Genomic DNA, 17,952 nt, shown 5'->3' on the forward strand with positions numbered 1-17,952 from the left:
AGAGTTTAGTGTTTTTATGGGGTCATTGATCATTTGTGCTTGATTAACCATTTTTTCAGTTAATAAGCTCATTCGATTTCAGTTCGATTTTTTCTGTATTTTCAAGCCGTACTTAAAATATAGTTATTTCGTTGATTTTTTTTTTCTTGTAAATTCTATAGAGGAATTTCCTCCGGTAGTTTCTCAGTAAATTTATTCCGTTATCTTTAATAGAATATTTTTTATATGAAATATTACATTATCTGTATAGACAATTTGATGATTTTTATTATGGTCATTGCTTACTAATAGAAAATTGAAGTAAAAACTAGTACATATTTTCGCATTCCGGATAGATTTAGTTCATTTTATCTGCGTTCTTTGAAATCGATTGTTAAAAAAAAATTACGGCCTCAATAATTACAAATATACTTTCTTTTACACAAAGTGTTTTATTCTGAAAGTTTTTAACAGGTCTAAACTATCTCAGATCGACGGAACGTGGTTGATTCAAAGAGCTGTAAAAGGGAGGCGTTCAAATTAGAAAACAATTTGCGCATATAAGAATATACGATATAAGGGGATTTCTTTTAAAAACCAAAAACATAAAAATTTGCAAAAATAAATAATACTTCTTAATTTACAGTGTATAAGTCTGTAACGTAGCTCTAAAAAATAAATTATTCAAATAGGTTAAAACTAAAAAAAAAACCTGACAAAAAATTTGTTATACTTTCCTGACATTGATTATTAAATCTTATATTGTGGAAAAATTATACATGAAAAAAAATGTAAAAAATTAAAACAAAACCAATATTTTTTATTCTTTTGCTCTCCACCCCTAAAATCATCTCTCAATTTTTTTTTTTTTAATTTATCTACATTTACTATGTTAAATGGAAGAAACTAAAAAAAAATCCGCTAAAAATGTACAGTCAATAAAAAGTCACCTAAGATTTCCTTTATGGTGGTGGTGGTGAATTATGATGAAATTTTATTGTATTATTATTATTATTATTATTATTATTATTATTATTATTATTATTATTATTATTTCTAGTATTATTGTAAAATTATAATAATAATAATAATAATAATAATAATAATAATAATAATAATAATAATAATAATAATAATAATAATAATAATAATAATAATAATAATAATAATAATAATAATAATAATAATAATAATAATAATAATAATAATAATAATAATAATAATAATAATAATAATAATAATTATAATAATAATAATAATAATAATAATAATAATAATAATAATAATAATAATAATAATAATGATAATAAAAAAAATAATAATAATAAATGGATCACCTGTTGCTACAATTGAATACTAACAAGGTTGTTGAGTGGGCTGACCACAATTGTATGCCCTTGAATTTTCGGAAGACCAAACATTTGACTTTGTCTCGTAAGACGTCGAGCTCTGTTTTCAGCTATAGGATTGGTGCGCACGCTATTGTCGCTGAGACATTGGTTGAGGACCTCGGGATTTTATTTGACACGAAGTTGTATTTTCACGAATATGTTGCTCGGATTGTCAGTAAAGCACGCCGGGACCTTGGTCTTGTCCTTTGGATTTGTGGACGGTTTAACAATATTTCCACTTGTAACCTGCTGTACAAGTCTTTGGTGAGGAGTCGCTTGGAGTACTCGACCGTGGTGTGGAATAGTACGCAAGTTTTTGCCTCTGATCTGGTTGAAGGTGTTCAGAATAGGTTCTTGAACTGGATGAGTTTTAAGTTTGGAGATTGTTTTGTTGGCACTAGTAGAGAGGATATGTTGAGGCAATTAGACCTTTCCAGGTTATCTGATAGAAGAACGTACTTTGACTTGGTTTTCTTTTGTAAAGCTCTGCACAATAAACTTCCGACGCGTTACCATGTTGTCTTGCGGAACCAGGCCAGGTCAGTGAGGTCTTTTAGGCAATTTGTGACGCCGGTTGTTTCCACCGTGTCTCCGATTGAGCGGTGTACCAGTGTTGCGGTGGAGTTCCAGGATAAGCTAAGCTTTTGGGATGATGAGGCAACCTTCATTAAAAATTTGAGAGGGTTACGTGGCGATGGATTATTGTCCTTGGTGTAATGCTCACTTTCATGATTTTAGAATTGTTGTTGTTTTTTTAAGGATTATTGCTTATAACTTGTTTTATTTGGAATGTATTAGTGATATTGTGTTTTTGTTTTTGTATGTTTTCATCTATGTGTTTTTATTATCACTCCATAGCTACCGTTTTTGAAGTTCTAATTATTTTTTGTATTTGACTTGCTAATTGTTATTGTTATTATTATTATTGTGTTTTGAATGTTGTATTTTTAATTTATATGTGGGTTGTTGACTTATGGCTGTTCTTTTGTGACTTTATGTGATATTGTGCAGCATATAAAGGTTTTGTAACTGTTCTGTTGCACAAATAAAGCAAATAAAAAAAAAAATATATATATATATTATTATTATAAGGATTATTACTTATAACTTATTGTTATATTTGAAATGTATTAGTATTAATATTGTGTTTGATTTTGTATGTTTTCATCTGTGTGTTTTTGTTATCACTCCATAACTACCATATTTAAAGTTCTAATTATTATTATTTTTTTTTTTTTTTTGTATTTGAATATATAATTATTATTATTGTATCTTAAATATTGTGCTTTAAAGAAATTTATATGCGAGTTGTTGACATTGTTGTGATTGTTCTATATCATTTTATGTAATATTGTGCAACATACAAAGGTTTTCTGTAGCTGTTCTGTTGCACAAACAAAACAAATAAACAATAAACAAATTATTATTATAAATTAAAAATTTAAATAAACCAAAAATAGTTTTAAAATTCCAAAAATCGATATCTTTACAATTTTATCGGCTCTCCTATCCCCAATATTGCCCTCAAAGTATTTCTTTTTTTCTGGGTCGTTTGCTCTACAACTATGCTTATAAGACATAAAAAAAAATTGTTAAAAAATATGCAATAACTAAACAGATGGCTTTTTTCGATTTTAGGGGAAGGGATAGAATTTAAAGGGCATTTTTTTAAATGATAAGATAAGCATGTATGCATGCACTAAGCGTATTAAAGTAGAGTTATTTGTAAAATTTGGAGAAAATTGACCCCCAAGCGTTTACCAACAAATTTCCCCATATACACGAAGCTCTGTGCCAAATTTCATCAAAATCGCTTTATTCAGTCAAAAGTTATTAAGCTTTAAACACGTACATGGAAGGGAAAATTACCCCCTCCCCAGCCACTTTATTTTGTTTTTTGAATTCCCTGGGTTATGAAACGTCGAGAAATGCAGGAAAAAACCATAACCAAATTTTTACTAATTACCATTCTTTCTTCCAGCATAGCTCTAGAGCTATGTGACAGGGAAGTAAATATGAACAAAAATTAGCGTTGTGTTTTAAATAAAATACTATAAATTATGTCAATGCATTGTATTTTCAAACAATTTTACTTCATTTATTTGAATAAATCATTGTTTTTTTTCATTTATTTCTCTAACTCGTTTTTTTTCAATAGATAAACCTATAGGTTTCTTTGTATCACCTTTTAAACAGAAAGTGACTTTCAAAAAAAAAAGAGAAATATTCTAGTTTATTTATTTTTGTAAAAATCTTTTACTAGAAAAAGTATTTACAAAAGATAATTTAGTGAAAATTCTTATACAAATAAATTTAAGCGATATTAGACATGTCCATTAGACACACCTGTTCATCAAATATTACTTGACCTAAATATGACAAATAAAAGCTGTAAGGAGAAGAAAGAAAAAATTGTTAGTAATAGCTTTATCATCATAGTGAAAGCTGTGCTCTATTCCTTTTTATCAATATCCAATACCAAACGTTAAGATTGCAGTAGCCTACGTAGATATAATTTTCTAATTTATTTTCTATTAACAAATACATTATTTATTAATATTATTAATTAATGCATTTATATTAATAGAAAATGATAAAAATATTTATTTATATATTTGATTATAATATCATTCAACCGTTTTTAAGTTTATTACTATATTTAATGAAATTTTAATTCTTTATTTTGGTAATGATGCAAAGAAAAACTAATATACTTTCGTTAGATTACAAAATAAATAAATGTTTACTAAAAATAATAATAATTCATCATTTTATTTATTTTTTCGCAATCATTCAATTTACATTATAATTTTATAAAATGATTGGTAAATTGTTTTTTAAAAGGTAAAAATACCTTTTTATTATAATAAGCGGTGGATCGAACGGTAGGTAAATTTAGACGGATCCCTTACTAACTCATTTCTGATAATGTACTCTTTTTTCAAATGCTTTATTTCTTTTAGGAAAAAAATTAACAGCCAATAAAAACAAAATGTTTTGTTTTTATAAACCTCAAAAAATCTATTATATAAGATGGTTTACTTAGATTGTTATTTTTTTTTAATATTTTGGTTTTCTTGGTGATCAGTTATTGGAAAATGAGGTTATGTTAAAACTCAAAATTTTATTTTTTATTTTGATTATTGAATTATCGAAATTAAACATATCGTTTTCCAGTTACAATTGTTTCAATGAAAGTTGAAGGTTAACTGCGTTATATTTCGTTATTTAGGTCTATTATTAAATCATACAAAGACTATAACTATATTTTTCAATTATGTTCAGTTATTTTAGGAATTGATCAGCCAACATCATAAATCCATAATGAATACACATAAAAAAAATTTACTACTAAATGAATTGTTAAAATTGGGTGATAGAATGGCAGAGATAATGAATTATTTAAAGAAAAGCTTAAAGTTTTAATTGTAATTATAAGTTTTGTACCAGAATTAACACCAAAATATAATATGTTGTAATGAAAAGTAAAACTACTAAAGTAGATTTTTTTCTCTTTTGTTACTGAAAAATTGCATTAGTCCTTATTACCTGTTAACTACTGTAATAAGAAAAACTTATTTTTTTTTAAATTGATCGATTTTTATATAAGTTCAAGGTTACAATAGAAAAACGGTAGACGAGTAGTAAATAAATAATTTTTCATGGCAATAAAGTACAGAAAAAAATACAAGAAATAAAATGAATAATAAAATAATTATATTGTAATATTCTCTTATATAATTTTATTTTTATTACATCGGTATTCTAATTATTGCAACAAATACATTCAATGAAAAATAAACTTATGAATTATGACTAATAATTTTTTGAATGGTATATTTCGTAAATAAAAATTAATATTTTAATAACATTATCTCTTTAATAATTTAATTATCATTAATACAGTTTAAAAATCCATAAATATGTAGTATATATAAAACAACATGTGAATGATTCATAATCAACGCCCAACAAAAATTTCTGAAGATAAATTGATGAAAGTTTGTATTCACGTTCTTCTTACGGTATAAGTGTACACTAAGAAAGGATTTGTTTTTTAAATTCCGAGTTGAAAGGATTAAAATGGGGTAACAATGAAATCTACTATTTTTTTTTTAATTTCTCGGTAACAAATGAAGATACCATCTTGATTTTTGGTATGCGTAATCTTCACGTGAATATCTAAAAACTAATTTCTAGATTTTTCAAAATTCAACCTTCAAATTGGTGTAGAGAGTAAAAACTTTTGAAGAATGATTTCCAAAGTTTTACATTTCCAACTTTACTGAACGAGATATTCACTAGATTTTGGCTTACAAACACTCTTCAGATCTAAAAATTAATTTTGAGATTTTTTGATTATCGATGTTTTAAGGGCTGCGACGGTATATGATGGCGCGGCAGCTCAACCAACACAGCCACTGCCACTATTACTGTGTGTACGACGCGACTGGTTACCCCTGCCTCCGGTTACTTGTTAAAAACAAATTTGATCGCGAGGGGAAACGCTATACAGCGCGTACAAAGCCGCAACGGGAATGCTAGTATTTATATAAATATTAGCATAAGATTCGATTCTTGGCTTGAGTTCGAACAAATTTAATGAATCAACTCCCAACGTAGCCGCTAATGATCCTAGTAGTTGATACAATTTCAAAAATAAATAAATGATATATTTCACTAAATTTCGACTTTTAAAGTCGCACCAAATTAAAACTACGTATTTTATTAATTTTATTTTATTGTGTTACTTTAAAGGGAAGGTTTATTTATTTTATTTTTATTTTTTCAGTTTGAAATTTTAAAAAATATATAAATTTGCTTACAAAAAGGGGATAATTAGAATTTACATAAAAGTGAAAGAAAAAATAATGAAGAGAGACGATGTTAAAAATTATACAACCGAGCATGAGTACTAACTCAACCGAGAATTTCTAATAAAAGTACTTTCAGTATAATAACAAGTCTATATACCACTGAATTAAAAAATCCACTTCTAAGTAACGATGACAAAATAATCTTCGTAGACCATATAATTTTCCCTCGAAAACAAATATTTTTCATTTCAATTAACTAGAAAAAACTAACCACGAGATCAGCTACCGTACTTACCCTCCGAGGATAAAGAAGAATCGTCGAAAACAATCCCTTTGAGAAGAGAATATGTCATGAGCTTGACAATATTTAAAATATCTTATGGGAGTATAAAATAAAGTATTTACTAAAATATTTTTATATTAATATTGTATTTTTTTTTTAATTATATTAATTTATGTAAAGTAACACAACGATGTATTAAAACAAAACTAGAATAAACGCAATTTTCCTTTATTTAATTCTGACAGCTACTGTGCGTACGCATTTTTACTGAATGGTGGAAGAGAATGAAATTTATACAATAATAGTAAGCATTTGCTAAAAATAATCCCAAACAGGATGCTTTTGTGTAAACTCACGCCTGGGTATTACGAAAATTCAGATGTCAATAACGGATATTCATTTTATAGTGATAAATCTAAAAATATCATCATACGATAGCGTAAACAATATAAATTACGACATTGAACTCTCAAGGTCAAGTATCATAATATGAAACCAACTCCTAGTAAACCCACCTCTCTGAAGTAGAAATTAATTTTTATTTTGTTTTTGTATGTATTTTTTTGTAGTCTTAGAGTTTTATTTGTGATGTAGACCGTTCTGCTCTGTTTTTTTGCTTTCATTTTGTTAGGTATGATAAAGTTTGTCACATCAGTGTCACCCCCGGAGATGAATTTATGCTTAATTGCGTGTGTCCGGTTCCGGTGGGGGGGGGGGGGGAGGAAAACTACAGATGTATAAAAAACAACAAAAAACAAGTTGTTAACATTAAAAAAATTAAATTACATTAGAACAAAGATTCAATAGCACCATAGTAAAGAACACGTATATATTTTACTATTATACATGTATTTTATTAGGCTGTCAAAAATAAATGAAAAAATCAGCGCATGATTAAAAAATTAATGTTTTTCATCGTAAAGGTTTATTTACTTTATTATTTTTTTTAGGTAAATGAATTTGAAATGTAGTTAATTTTATTACATTGTTTAGTTTATTAATATTCATTTATTTAAAACTTTCTGAACTAACAAAATCATTATCATGATGAACTAACATTATCATAAATCATCATTGTTCAATAATTTCAACGCTAGTTAAACGAATTCGAATGTTTCTAGTGAAAGGTAGAGAAGATAGAGAGCAATTTTGTTGGATTTAAAGCGAGAGAAAATTGACTTTTGATTACACGTAAGTGTTTTATTATTTACTATTTCTGATGGTCGATATATTTTTTTTGTAACGTGTACTAGGTCATTGTATTTGATCAGCAGTTGCTAAATAAATTCACTTAATAGAAAATTACAATTCGATTTAATGCTGTACCAAGCCGAAACGGTTTTTTAATGAAATTTCTTACTTGCTTTATTGTTAATAATAAATTACAACCGATAATGAATGATCAATAAATTTATTTTAGCGCTTAAATTCTACCACTTACAATAATATTTTTAATTAAAATATCATTCTGAATGATACTTGTATACGTACCATCTGTTTAACTTTGTTATATTATTAATGTAAACTCATACGATAATAGGACTCATTACAATAATGATTGTTTAACTTACAAATGTACGAAAATGAAAAAATAATTTCATAGTTTTCAAGTAGAAATAAATATGAAGAAGTAAATTAACTGAAAGTTCTTTTAATGTCAGATTTAGAGAAGTCTGACGTTTTTTTAATTTTTATAATTTTGACTGAAATATTTGTAAGTATAGTGACTGTGTACTTAAAAGTCTCTCAGATATGATTTTCCTCCTAGAAGACACATCTTTTCAAAATGTTTAATGAATTCATTTTATAAGTTTGGTAAAAATTAAATTGCCCGTTGATATTTGAAATGATGGAAAGATTAAAGGACTTATTGTCCTTACACATTTCTGTTGAATTTTTCCTTTCATAAAATAAATCAAATATAATTAAATAAACGCGAATAAATGAGGTAGATGACGTAATATAAGTTAAAAACGTAGAGTTAATAGAAGATTTTCATAATCCTGTCTATATGGATGAAAATTTTCAGAATTGAATAAATCAATCTTTTCAGTCTCAGAACCCAGAAACTGGATAAGGATGTTTATTTTTTTACAATTACATATTTTTATGGGGTACATTATTCTTTATTTCTGTAATCCAGTTTTTATAAAAGTTATACTATAAAAAATCTAAAAATACCCATGAATATTAACATTTTCTAGTTTCTAATTTAAAAATATTTAACTGTAAACAATAATAAACATTCATATCTGGTTTTCTGGATTCTGAAACTAAAAGGACTTGGTTTATTTAATCCTGAAATTTACAGGCTGCATTATGAAAGTCTTTTACATTTACTTCGTTTATGCTCATATACCTTCAGCTGTATAGATATTATGACCGATTTTTAGATACACATAAAAAAAATGATTATCTTTGTTTATGCTGTTATCTTACATCTTTATGGCGAATTAACTATCAAGAAAAACGTGACAAAATACGGTCAATTTAACACCAAGTATAAGAAGTTTTATTGGTTGTTAGGTAGGAACTCGCAACAACCTATCGTTGTCCAACAAACTTTTGTTATACAAGGTGATTCTAAACCTGAATTGGATATATGGCGTACTGCTAGCTATAGGGCAATAGTAACGTTGACATTAAACAACATTTTCAGAACAAGTTGGCGAGATCCATTACAGAGACTGTGGTTCGCTTTCACGACTATCTTGGACGTCTTATGTTCGTGACGAGATCAAACGGTTCGGTTTAAGTTACAGACAGCGATTAAAGAGTCATGCGAACTTTCTAGCAGTTAATCTCCTAGACAACAGTGAATATGTCCGACGACTGGTACTGAGCACGTGCAGTACTTGGGGTATCTGAGTTACACTTGAACTGGTCCAATATCGGACATGTGATAAACACTTTTACTATGCCTTAGTGAGGAACCTACTACAGTATTTTGTTTATTTGTATCTATTTTTTAATAATTTTGTGGATCCTTTTTACTTCCTTGTACGAAGTAAAGGATATATTGTAATCACAAAAAATTTCGGTTTTCAGATTTCAATGGAAATATCCGTTTTGACCATCCCTGAATCCATTTTGAATAGTTTCGGTGTGACGTCTGCATGTATCTCGCATAACTCAAAAACAATTAGCCGTAGGATGTTGAAATTTTGTATTTAGAACTGTTATAACATCTAGTTGTGCACCTCCCTTTTTGATTGCAATCGAATGGACCTAAAGTGTCTAAAAAAGCCCAAAATCCAAAAGAATTTGGATTTTGGACTTTTCCTTAATAAGCCCTCATCGAGAGCTTATCAACGATATATCATAAGTGGTACTTATTTTCATTGGTTCTAGAATTATAGCCCAATAAAATTTTAATTAATGAAATATTTGGGTCTTACAAGGGGAAGGCATATTGGTTTGAATGCGACTTTATTTCCTTTTTTTACATTCTTCTTTTTTTAATTTAAATATATTTGATTTATTAATAAATATTAACCTCCGATTATAAAAAGATTTTTACAATAAATAATAATACAATAACAAAAAAAAAACGAAAAAAAATATATATATAAAACGTATATGTAATTTAATAGGCATGTAAGAAAGTAATGTGGTGTCCACATCAGATTATTTCTCATATACTTTAACAATTTTATAGCTTAACAAAAAATATTGTGACAGCAGGATTCAAACCCAGAACTTTCAGGATGAAACGCAGAGATAATTAAATCTGTGATTAATTTTATTGCAATTAATATGTTTTATGATAGCTCTGTTCTTGATTTCCCGTTCTGCTTAACAAGTCAATCGGAAATTTCTTCTTTACGTATACGTTACCTAATCATAAAACTTAACTATTCCACAGTTAACTACGTGTATAATATTAATTAATAACGGCAAATTCGTTTCGTTTTATAGAGCATATTAAACAGCATATTTGTAATAAAATATAGTAATTATGATTATAATTGAACTTGGGTACTAATTACAGTGGTTTAGTATAATTACAGAAAGATGAAACTCATTTCATTAACGGCGAGTTTCTTCCAATTTTTTTAGTAAGTTTAAATTAAAAAAAAAACAAATTAAAAAAATAAACACGTAAAGAAATTTACTTCATTTACTACTTGGTAACATAAATTAATTTTAAAAAGAAAATAATGATAATATTTTTCTAATGACTGTTCGTTTTCTTTCACTTACGGTACATACGTACTTAGAAATTACATTTCACTAATCTTCAAAAGTATTTATATTTTTTATTATAGTACCCAAAACTTTAGAAACTGTTGTTGGGAATTTATTTTATCAAAATACAAAATTAAAAAGCGTTTGCGGGATAATGATAATCTTTTAGAGAAAGTGATGTGGATCCCCTTTCACGTGTTTCTATATTTTTGTTTGTCTTAAAGTTTAATTTTTGGTTTTTATTGTATTTTATAATTTATAATTTATATTAAACAGTTGTTTACATGTAAAAAACAGATTAAATCTGTTACACTTGTTAGATCATGGAAAAGACTTTTCAATAAGTACGATTACTAACATAAACAATAAATAATATTTTAAACTCTTTTGGAAGACATAGCGAGTGGAATTTTGAATGTGAAATAAATAAATAATATTAAATATCCAATAAATTATTTTATTAACGGTTAATTAATTTGATAATGATACCATGGTTTAAGTTTTATAACTATAGAAGGCCCAGGTTGAAAATAATGTACCGAAAGTTAAAGTAATAGAGAAGAGGCGTGTTAAGCAAATATGTCTTACAATTCCGCATTGAATAACGTAAAGGTATTGTCCGATTGTTGGAGGGCCTAGAAAGAAAGTTTATCAAGGTACGAAATAATCTCTTTATAGATTTTGATGATATATTGAAACGAAAGAATCTCGTGAAATGAAACAAACGACAAATACAATTATTTTAAATGAATTTAATTTTAATATAATAATACAGAGATTTTATCTTTAATTCTTTAAAAATAATGTTTTAACAATATTTGATAAAAAATAATGTTTTCATTATATTGATTATTTATTAAATTTATAAATTCCAAATTGATTTATTTTTTGATCAACTCGAATTTATTTATTGGATTTAAGTTAAACAAATATTATGTAATAATTTGTTTGTACGAAAGTCTTAAAACACATGTAGGCTATCAGTATAACAAGTCCATGCAAAAACAAACCTTGGGCTGTGGATAAATTTACCAACTTTTTAGCTGGGCTTTAAGGTGTATCACATTGCACATGGGGCTGAAAGTGTTAATAAAATTTTATTAACCACTAACATAATTTCACCGAAAAATCAAAAGGGATTATTACAAACTACGCCTAAAGTACATTTCTATTCACAAGTGAGACTTACGTAACAGGAAAAAAAGAAAAAAAAGACCTAATTCCTTTGTAATATTGTGCTGTAACAGGATGGAGGAGAATCTCAGGAAGTTTAAAGATTAGGGAAGAAAAATAAATTTTGCAAAACGTTTAACAAACAGGAAATTTGATAGAATAATAAAACTTCTAATGAAAATCTATGTTGAAGGAAGCAGATTTAGAGAGCGAGTTTATACTTAAAGTTATAAACTGGGGAAGTGTAAGGAACTGAAGGAAAAATGATGGGAAACAACTGCTAACCAATCTTCTGATTGAGGTTTATTGAAGAAGATACATGATATGTAGTTTATGATATATGTAGGTTTTCACAAATTTTCCATAATATCCGTAGTTACGCACTACTATGGCGAATAATCGAGAGTTTAATGTAACTGAATTTAATATATTATTGGTGTAAAAAAGATTTGTGGGTTTATATTAAAACATATATTTTATATTGAAAAAAAATTAGACGTCAGGTAAAGAGAAAAAAAAAACAGTTTTCGTAGAAATTTGTATTAATCAGAAGTAATAATTTTAACCGGAATGTGACCTTAAATCATGTTTGACATTAGTATCTAAACACGGAAGGAAGTAACACATAATCTGTACGAAAATGTGATTAATATTACAAACGGATACAAACGGTTGGTGCTCTCATAAGAACTGGACTTCGTATGACCCTTGGTGTATTTTCGACTGGTTCGTTTCACTTTCTTTGACCTATTCGCTATTCTAACAGAATAGGATTTTAGTAGCAGTAAGAAAAAAAAAATAATAAAAAATTGTTATAGTAATTTACAATTCAAGTTGTAGTCTATGCGTAGTTAGTTAATAATACACAGTATAACAAGTTTAACTACTTTCAACAAGAAAGTCTTTCTCTATTCCTTTTTGCATCGTACTCAGTCTGCTTCATAAACGACGTAACGTTTTGATAACTAATTGAATGTTTATTTACCTTTTTTTTCACTTTTATATCCACTTTTGAATTTATTATTACTATTTTTTAATATTAAATTGCATATAATCATTTAATTAAATCAGTTTAGTTTCTTATAAATTTTATTACACTTTTTTAAAAGCTTTTATTTAACTCGCTTTAGGAATAATCAAATCTTGCAACTGCCATATCTTTTGATCTATCGTATGAAAATCAATGAAATTTGGTACACGTATGTAACTTTGATTACAATACAGCACTACGGTGTCGGAATTTGATATGACCCATCCCCACACACCCACGCGCTACCTCTACGCTAAATTCATGCATTTAGTTGAAAATTTTCATTTCTCATGAACTATCGTATGAAAATGATTGAAATTTGGTACACTTTTGTAACTTCGATGTGTAAAAATAAATATTTTTACTTTTTATTAGTCTTAAAAAAAATACAAAAAAATTACAAAAATATATTTGATTACATATAAAAAATATTTTTTAAAAAAGCTTTTATTTAACTAATATTAATATTAACATTAATAAAAAAAGGAAACAAATTAGAAAAACCCTCTAAAAAGTAAAAATATAATATATTAACAAATATAAAAATGCACTGAAAAGTAAAAAATAAATTATATAAATATCTAATAAATAACCAATAAATAAAAAATAAATGTTATAATTATTAAATTTTAAAATTAAAAGTAATGAAAATATTTAGTTAAATAAAAGCGTGGCGCAGTTTTTATAACAATGTTTTCGAATAAGTATTATTGTTGTAAAAATAAATGTTGCGTTGTTTTAAATAAATTATAAAAACTGCGCCACGCTTTTATTTAACTAAATATTTTCATTACTTTTAATTTTAAAATTTAATAATTATAACATTTATTTTTTATTTATTAGATATTTATTTAATTTATATTTTACTTTTCAGTGCATTTTTATATTTCTTAATACATTATATATTTTTTTTAAATTCTCAATTTGATTTAATTCTTATTTTTTTACTTTTTAGAGGGTTTTTCTAATTTGTTTAATAATAATTTAAATTGAATTTAGGAAATCTTATCCTGATGAAATAATAAAATGTTGAAGAAATAGAATTATTTGTTAATAGAAAGAGGAAAAACAAATAAAAATTATTTGTTAAATTTTCTTTTTGCATAAAATACTGGTAAATATTATAATATAGAACAAACTAATGTTTCATCAGTAATTACTTTCTTATGCAAAATGAGCAAACTTTCTTAAAAAATACAATATTTAATGAATATTTGTTATTTAAAAAAAAAACTAAAGTAAATAAATAGATCTAGAATTTACATTTTTTATTTTATACACTGTATTAAATTATTTTTTCCTAATAGACTTACTTTAAAACAGAAACAAGTTTTATTATTTTATTCATAAGTATATTTATTTATTTTATGTCTTTTCTATTAAACTCCCGCTAATTCTTGAATACAATAATAACTGCAAAAACGCAGCAAGTTTAACTTGTTTTATTTAATGGTGTAACGTATAATCATATAATTTTATTTTTATAATTACCCAATATTATTATTTAATACCAGTGTCATTGACTCATTAATTAAAAGATTTTTTTCTATATATAAAATTTTGAAATATGAATGACATAAATACGATAAAAATAATAATAACAATCGTGTGTAATAACTTATCGTGCTATTTTTATCGTATGTGATTTTACATATGATAAAAATAATGATATACAATACATATACAGAATTATTAAAAAAAGACTTCAAACTTTTAAAAGCATATAAAAATTTATTGAGATAACTTACAGATTCAGTTGAGGTCTCATTTCACAGAAAAACACATCAGGTTTGTCACCCAACATTCACTTCGGTTCGATGTGGCTTCCATTTGTAATGCGATATACATTCCACCTGAAATCGATTTCATTCCAGACTGTAGTCAGCAAGTCGGGCGTTACCTTTGGAGCTTCGGAGTTAATTCGAAGTCTTAGCTTAATATGATCAGCAGATAGCAATGTTATATAAACCCGATCTTTAATTAAACCCCACAATAAAAAATCTAGCGGGATCAAATTTGGAGAGCGAGGTAGCCATGAAAGTGGATCTTCACGATCGATCCACCGAACTGGAAATCGATTATCAAGAAAATCTTGGACTTCTAGGCGGTAGTGAGGTGTCTTGTGATAGTAATGGTGTCCATCTTGGTAATCATCATCTAACTGAGGAATTAGAAAATTTTGAAGCATGTCAAGATAAACGATAATTTACGGTCTCCTCCTGGAAGAAAAACGGGCCGTATTGTCATTGTCTGTTCAGGGAACAAAAAATATTACCTTACGGCAATCAAGAATGTTACAAAGCTTCATGAGGGGGGGGGGTTCGCTACCCCATATTCGGCAATTATGGGTGTTCACCTTGCCACTGATGTGAAATGTTGACTCATCACTAAAAATTACATTGTTTAAAAATGTATCGTCTGCAGTTCTATCCATAATTCTACATAAAATACAACCAAGCAACTTTGTCGTCACCGGTAATGTATGGAACCAAGGTTAATTTGTATAACTTTAAGTGCAATCGTTTACGTAATACACGCCAAACAGTTGTTTGTGGAACGCCAGTCTCATGTGATGCATGTAAAGTTTATTCCTTCGGATTACTTGCATAGCTTTCTCTAAGTTGTTCTACACCAGTTTCAGAGACCTGTGGGTGAACTGGTGATTTTGTACGTTTAACAGAAGAACCTATCTCAACGAAAGCTTGGTGCCAAGAGTAAATTTTATGTCTACTAGGAGGCTCCCTACCGTACTCTACGAAAATTACGTTGAACTGCAGTTGCTGACTGCAAATCGTGATACCAAAACACTCAGCGAGTTCGTTCCGCACCAGTAAATGAACCCATTTTTAATGAGACTGGTGACAGCGCTGGTGGCCGAATTCGGTACTAATGAACTAGGTGAGTCAAAACTTAACGTTTTCTGCTATGAAGTGAGACCTCAACCGAATCTGTTAGTAATCTAAATTAATTTCTATATGTTCTTAAAATTGTGAAGTCCTTTTTAAATCATCCGGCATATGTATTAACCAAATAAATTTGGTGGCTTTTTGTTATTAATTTAAATAAAATTCAAAACATTGGAGTGCATAATTATTATTAATATTACATGTTACATGTAAAATAAAAGTATGTTTAACTAATGAATGAATGGATTTCAAATTTTGAATTTAATTAATAAATTTTGACCTACAACAGTTAAAAATGTTTTGCGTAGTTCTACGTACGAAGACCGATTTTTCGCAATTTTATTTCGTTTCCTTTTGCCACGCTCAAATACATACCTAGTCGTCATTACCCTCAAAGTAGGTAACCTACCTAACCCACCGGGTTGGTCTAGTGGTGAACGCGTCGTCCCAAATCAGCTGATCTAGAATTCGAGAGTTCCAGCGTTCAGGTCCCAGTGTTCTTTGGTGGTTGGGTTTCAATTAACCACACATCTCAGCAATGGTCGAACTGAGACTTTACAAGACTACTCTTCATTTACACTCATACATATCCTCTGAAGAAATACCTGAACGGTAATTCCCGGAGACTAAACAGGAAAAAAAAGGTAACCTACCTGAATTCACCAAACAATATAGACAATAGATATTGCAGACAAAGAAATGTCAACATTCTAACATGCAGATCATAACTCGCTTTTATCTTACCCCGCTCAAATTTTATTTTACACTCAATTTAGAGTGTAACTCAAGAACAACTCAACCAATTTTGGAGATTTTCAAGTCACAAACATCTATCCATAGGCCGGTAAATTAATAAATATACAGATGTTCTTTAAAGGTGAGGCCAAACCATAGGAAGTGATTCTACTTTACATACTGAAGAAAAAACGTCCAGTGAACATAGGTCCGAAAACGCATATTTTTCTGTTTCAACCATTTCGTGTTTTTTAAGAAAAAAAATTACTTTTCAAAAACGGTTGGTGATAACGCAAAAAAATTTGTTATTTATTTTAAACTAACATTTATTAAAGGAAAACAATAACGATACTCTTCGTTGACAAATTTCAAAATTGTAGCCGTTTCAATTTTTCAATCTTAAATATCTTAGGAATTATTAGATTAATCGAATTGTGTTGTATTATAAAAATTATAAAGCATATTTTTTGTGAACAAAATGACACCATTGTCGTATAAATCGGACTACAAACAACAGAGTTATTGCAAAAAGTAGGCCTAAACCGATATGATGGCCATCTTGTTTTTTTTATTATCGTGAATCACATGATAACTAAATCAAATTTTCTGATTCTAAAATTAGCAATTTTAATCAGAAACCACTTCAGAGAATGAACAGGATGATATGTATGAATATAAATGAAATGTAGTCTTGTACAATCTCAGGTCAACCATTCCTGAGGTGTGTGGTTAATTGAAACCTATCCACCAAAGAACACCGGTATCCACGATCTAGTATTCAAATCCGTATAAAAATAACTGCCTATTCTAGGATTTGAACATTAGAACTCTCGAGGAATAGAGGAATAGCCGGGGAAAGTAAAATTAAAATAAAGGTTTTTCTCATGTTTAGTACATTAAACACATGACGAGACCATAATAAAAATACTTAATTCTCGTAACAATAAAATGCTTTATCAAACGATCATTTAAAATATATGCCATATTTATGTCTGATACTAAACGCACGACCAACCTAAAATATAAAATATTTTATTATCATTTTTAGCCACTAAATTAATAAACATTATAAAATCCAAATTATTTTCAAAAAAAATTATTAATCTCTACATATTATTTTACGATGTAAAAAGTAATGAAAAGCACTTATTCTAAAAGTTATCGTTGTAAATGCAATTAATACATCAGTGCAAATTTATTATTTTCTTTAAAAATGTTGTGTTTTTGGTTTTCGTTTCTCGAAACAAAACATAAATTAATATTATTGTGAGGGAACGTCCACTCCTTCCTGCTAATACACACTTGATATCTACGTCATTTGACAGGCGAGCCCCTACGTGTGAATTCCTACTTGTGTGTTAGTGTATCCTACCACGTAAGTGTAACTTTTGTTCGATACTCGCCCGTCTCGCGATCCTGTGTTAGTGTACATTGTAGAAATGTTAATGAA

At 27.7% G+C, this 17,952-nt stretch overlaps 1 protein-coding gene across 2 annotated transcripts in view; it reads right to left on the reverse strand.

The window, feature by feature from the left end:
* LPCAT (lysophosphatidylcholine acyltransferase) overlaps positions 1-17,952 on the reverse strand; it is a 151,541-nt gene that overhangs the window by 60,727 nt on the left and 72,862 nt on the right. The window lies entirely within an intron of this gene.

Source organism: Lycorma delicatula, chromosome 6 (assembly GCF_047948215.1).
Source record: "Lycorma delicatula isolate Av1 chromosome 6, ASM4794821v1, whole genome shotgun sequence".
Lineage (NCBI taxonomy): Eukaryota > Metazoa > Arthropoda > Insecta > Hemiptera > Fulgoridae > Lycorma > Lycorma delicatula.